Source organism: Merops nubicus, unplaced genomic scaffold (assembly GCF_000691845.1).
Source record: "Merops nubicus isolate BGI_N331 unplaced genomic scaffold, ASM69184v1 scaffold19532, whole genome shotgun sequence".
Taxonomy (NCBI): domain Eukaryota; kingdom Metazoa; phylum Chordata; class Aves; order Coraciiformes; family Meropidae; genus Merops; species Merops nubicus.
The window spans coordinates 27,826-33,657 of record NW_008591794.1 but is presented as its reverse complement, the minus strand read 5'-3'; the positions used below and the strand labels follow the sequence as shown (position 1 = coordinate 33,657).

The window sequence follows — 5,832 nt, the reverse complement described above, 5'->3', positions numbered from 1 at the left end:
CAGAGACAGGCAGAAACCCACACGCTGAAAGCTTCCAAAAAGCTTTGTAGAGCTGCAAACAGTTGGGGTATGGAGTGAACATAAAAGCACCAGGGGTAAAGGATGGAAAGAAATGAATATACCCAGGTGATGCACAGATCCCCAAACCTGGAGCATCCCAGCAGCAGCAAGATCTTCTCATTGGAGTTCAGGCTTTTCTTTGTGGCCCAAGCCACACAAAGCACAGAGACAATGAAAGCGTTTATCCACAGGCCGGCAAACGCCTGAAGTGTGATGATGGCCATGGCCAGGGCGTCGTAGGAGCTGGCATTAAACTGATCTGGAGGGTGACAAGCTGCCATCCTGCAAGCAGGGGAGGGCTGCAGAGCCAGCAGAGGAGGTGGTGGCAGGGATGGCTGGCGCCGGCTGTCAGCTGCTGTTGCCCGAGTGTCACGCCCGGGCACAGGAGCTTTATAGAGCTGGTGGTGGTGGGGATTTTGGTGCTGCTCCCGCTCCGAGGCGGGCAGGTGCAGGGATGTAAATGTGCTGGGTATTCCCTTACCTGCTGCCCATGTCGGTCTTCAGGATTTGCATTTTGGCTCAGAAGAGCTGTGCTGGGGGACACCACCATGCAGCTGCTTTCTGGGCTGGGCAGCGCTGTGATTTAGCGGCTGTCCCCTGCTGGGTCTCTGTCAGGATTCATGATCTGGCCTCTCCTGTGCCTGTCAAACTGTGTTGGTGATCTGACTCCTCATGTGTGTATGAAGAGTGTCTGACTGGTGCTGGACACCACACCGCTGGCCTTCCAGTGAGTATTGGTGAGAAGCAGCATTTAATGAAACACCGACTTCTCTGTATCTCATTTCTCATTGTTTTCATGTCTACAGAAGGTCTAAGATTTACAGATTATGTGGCAGGGAGGAAAATCCTCTCCTTGGTCTATGCCCTTGAGTCCAGGATTCAGGCCTGGCTTGTTCCAGGTGGCCATTTGTGGCTTTTCTGAGCCTGCAAGTTGTGTTCCAGGAGGCTGACTTGGCAGTTTCTCTGCCCCTAAGCCCATTCTGCTGTTCCTCTCAACAATGGGCTGGGAACAGTTGGATACATTTTGCTGAATTTTTTTTCTCTCTTCTGGTGGTGTTTTTTTTCAAATGGTTTTATGGGATGGTTTGTGATCACACCTGTGAAGGATGGATGCTGCTGAGGCATGTGGATTAGCTCCTTTGTACCTGCTCATACCTCACTGCCCTCTCTGATCCCCCTGGACTGATGAGATTGACCACGTGGATGCTGCATGCAGGTAGCAGTACTGAGCATGCAACCTGTGGAGACCCTGGACTCCTAGGGTGGCCAGTGCTCCCCACCCACGGTCTGCTGCAAGTGGCCCCCTCCTGTCCCATAACAACCCTCCCACTTCCTGCAGTGACCAACACCTGGGGTCTCACAGGCTCACAGTAACGGCTGCTGACAATCTGCAAAGCATGACCAGGGAGCTCTCTGCTGAATATCTCGTGTTCTGCTCAGCAGTCTGATCAGGATAGTCCTTCCCTGCAGGACAGGAGTGCAGTGTGATGCTGGGCAAGTGAGCAAGGGGAGGTAAAGGTAGCAGCAGTGGTGTGAAGAAGGGCAGAGGAGGAGGAAGAGGTGCAGGAAGTGTGTGGGTACAAGAGAGCTACAGGAGTGTGTAAAACCCCATCGTGTGGCAGCCACGAGGAGAAACCCTCTGAATAGTCAGAGGCAAGTCTCAGCCCTTCTCTTACCTTCTCACCAAGGGGCCTTTCTCCTGCCCTGCTTCACCCTGGCCCACATGACTTGTGTTCACAGGGAAAGACCTGGGTGGGATTCCCATGGGGGCACATGGAGCACATGGTTTCATAGGCATGTGAGTGGGACCAAACCAGGACCCTTTGCTGTACTCCTGTTCTGAGAGACAAAACCTTCAATATCTCTTGAGGAACCCCAAATCAACACACTTTGCTGGAATTTGATGTCTGGAATTCTGTTGATTAAAAAAATAACATTGCTTTTATATTAAAGATGATGCTTTACCCATAGAATTGGATGAAAACAAAAAATTGGTTTGCATCTAATGAGATGTTTCCAGATATTAAAAAAAAAAAAAGGCACCACCACCACAAAAAAAAAAAAAAAAAAAAAAAGAAAACCTTCTTTTAAAGTGATTTATTAAGGTTGCAGACAATAGGTCTCTTCTTTTGAAGATGTTGTTTTTTACATACTCAGCAGCTTTGGTGGTTTTGTGTCAGAATGGGGCCAGGATCATTCATAAATCAGAAGGAAAAAGGTGAGATTACCTCTGAAGCAGTCACAGATATTTAAAATAGTTCAATCACTCCTGGTCGCTACAAGGGTTAATATATCAAGAATAGTTATAAAATGGGGAGGCAGATTGCTTACCAGGTTGGCTTATGTCTATATTTAATAAGATTAAAATCTACTCATCCTTTTAAAGTTCAACTTTTTCATGGCTTATGCTTACCAGTACTTTAGAAGGCTGCAGGACACTATACCTACACTGGCAGGTAGCATCAGGTGTTCTTCTGAAATGGATTCCTGGAGGTTATGCTGTTTCACAGCACTGGTTACCTGCTCCTCTGCCTTTATGGTATTCCCACCTGCTCCTCCATTTTCTGGCTTGGGATCAGGGTGAGATTTCACTTCATTTTTCTGTGATGTTGAAACTATGCTTTCTATGTTTCAGATCCAAAACTCTGTTGAAGATAGAGGTAAGGATGTTGTATTTTTATGTGGAAGACTGTCCGTCATCCAGTGGGGAATTATGTCAACTAATGTAATTTACTTACTAACTTAGGTGTATTATTTCTTTTAATAGCTGCTGATGTTGATGGAGAGCAGCTTAGAAAGGACATTCCAGAAATAAACTCAGGTAAAGCAGGACAGTAAATAAGCAGTGTTGAAGTATTACAGAGATCTGAGCTAGACTTTGGGGACCACAAGTCGGAGAGGTGTGATGGCACCAGGGGGACTGAAAGCTCCTTTCTATGTGAAGAAAATCTCAAATGTGTCACAGATACAGTGACTATTGCAAGACAATTAAAAATATTTAGGATGAATCTCAACTGCTTCTGAACAGAAAGGAGAAGACCTCTGCTTTGTAGTCTGGTAGCAGTCAGAGAAGGTGGAAAGGCAGGAGTGGGGCACAGAGTCAAGGAAAGAAAGGTCTATAAGGGGTTGATGTCGGAACAGGGAGATGGAAAGGCCAGGAAATTTCCACAAGCATAATTTTGTAGGAAGCTCAAGATCTGATCTTAATCATAAATTTGGAAACACACTCAACTGCTCCTGAGGAAGGCTCAGCAACCCCTGGGCTGAAGCTGCATCTCTTCCCACTGTACTCTTCTGTAACACAACTCCTGGAGAAACCTTGGCGAGGACTCTAATTCACCTGCTCCTTTGTCTGTGTGCATTTATCTTAAATGAATTGGTTGGTTTCACATGACCAATGACCAAGAAATGAAGCTTCAGTACCTTCATCCCAGCCCCAGGATTTCAGAGCATTGCTTTGAGAGTTTGGCTTTTTTTTTGTTTCCTGGCATTGTCTGCTTATCTGCTTTATGCCCTGGTATAAGTTTCCTCTGGTTTTGCTGACAGAACAGAAAACATGCGGTAAGGTGGTTTGTTTTGTTTTGTTTTGTTTTGTTTTGTTTTGTTTTGTTTTGTTTTTTCCCCTCCTTCTCTTCATATGTATGTGAAGAGAATATAAGTTATTTCCACAATAAAAGGTTTATGCTGGGATTGTTTTTATACGGCGGCATTAAATGAATATGTTACAATAGCAGGACCACGCAGTGGCTGGAGTTTGGCCTCAGCTCTGTGGAGAATGTGGTATCTTAAAAAAAGATGGGTATAAAATTAGAGTCTCAAATGCTGTGTTTTTAAAACATGAGAGATGAGGATCAGCAGCCTATAACAGAGGTGTCTGTTGCCAGCTCAAATCCATCCCCTCCAGCACCATTCTAGAAGGGGAAGGAGTCTCCCAAACTTCATATCTACCAGCCTGTGTGTGTGTTTTGGAAATGGCATCAGACACCTATGTTTGGGCAACTGGATGGGCACACAGCTGTAATGGGATCTGAGACAAATGTGCATAGATTTAATTGCTTCAGTCTGAGCTTGGTTCAGGCTGAACCTCTTCCCTCTCCAGGTTCCTTATCTTTTTTCTTTGATCACCTGGAGAAGCCCAGGTGATTAGTCTTGTTTAGCTAACTAGTTAGGCTATTAGATGTCTAACTTCTGGACAAATCCATTCTACCTATAGATCAACCTCAATATTCAGGATTCCACAATGTTTCAGGATACAAGTCTGGGAAAAAGAATAAAAATCTCTGCTGGGCAGGTGTTATGAAATTGGCATGGAAGACTTAATTCAACCCCAAATTCTGCTTAACTGCAGACTGAGGGCTGGCATGCTATAGTGTGACAATGGTTATTGGTTTTCATTATTTCTGGGAACTTGCTCTTTAAAGAGAGACGGATTGGTTGATCAGTCAGTCTGATAGAATGTGTGGTCTTGGAAAGAAACCACATTGTAGTTCTTGGTATGTTTCTCTTACCTAAATGGTTGTTTATCTCATTTCAGAAATGGAAAGGAAGCTTTTTGAAAGTGTTATTATCTTACTGGTGCGTGCTGCTGATCTAACCCAACATCAGCAAGAGTGTGCATTGGCTTTAAAATGTTAACACAAGCATGTTGGTCTCATTAACAGCTGCAAAGGAATGCTCTGAGAAACAGCTCCTCCAGATGGAAATTTCCTATCCCTTACATCCTAGCTGACAGCCTGGCTAATAAGAGTTTTTATTATGGTAGCTCTGTCTTACTTGCATTAGACATACTCTGGTTTTGTCCACCTCTCTGGGTTGCTTTTGTTTCATTTACTATTGTTATTCTGCTTTAATGCCCTTGTTAGTCCTGGCCAGGGAGAACAAAGCAGCTCTGCCCCAGCACATGTTGTCCTCAGTAACAGCCTCAGTGACCAGCCAGATGCTAACCAGCAGCCAGTTTAAGTAATACCAGCCTATCTGGCTGAGATCTCTAGATAATGAAGTCAGGAAATCCTAATCTCAAGAACAAGAGTGTTGATCTGCTGCATGCTTCAAGCCTTATCTCTTCTTAACAGCCCCAGCTCAGTACAGGCAGAAAGGAAATGCAGATATTTTATGAGCAAAAAAGTTCAGAACATTCTCCCTCCTTGTTTTCATCTCATTTTAGGCACTGTTGTAACTCCTGAACAATTTAAGAGCAAAAACTAAATCAGTGTTAAAATCCTGTGGATCTCTTCTGTGTTTACTAGCCCCAAGGTCAAAGTTTACAATACCTGAAATTATATAATAATGTGCAATAAAATTACCCAGCAAAACTTGAGCAATGCCCTGGATGTCCAAAAACCTGCTTGTTTGCTTCAGAATTATCAGTTTATCTAATGAAAGATATTATCTCTCCCTATGGCCTCTGCCAAAATGACTCTCGTCAGGGAATTCTGCTAACAGCCTCCTGCTCTTTCACCCAGGTAGACACTTTTTTTATTTAGCTTCATCTTTTTAATGCACATTTGTTCATACTTTCTATACAGAATTATGGATCTTGATAATATTATGAAAGCAGAACAGTTGTTGTTACTCTCTGCTGTGTGTTTCGGATCTGAATGCTAAAGGTGTTATCCTGCAGGTGTTTGACATGTTCAGGCTGAAGTCTTGTGTTGATTTCAAGCCCTATGAAGGGGAACAGACTTATCTGAAATTTGAGAAATTGGATGGGTAATTTTGTATTAACAAATTATTGTTTGAGATGATAGTTTAAAAAAAAAAAACACATTTGTT

The 5,832-nt window shown here is 43.8% G+C and overlaps 1 pseudogene; it reads left to right on the top strand.

Moving 5' to 3' along the window:
• The first annotated feature begins 2,556 nt into the window (after positions 1 to 2,556).
• The window catches only part of LOC103782622, an 11,963-nt pseudogene continuing 8,687 nt past the window's right edge, over positions 2,557 to 5,832 (top strand).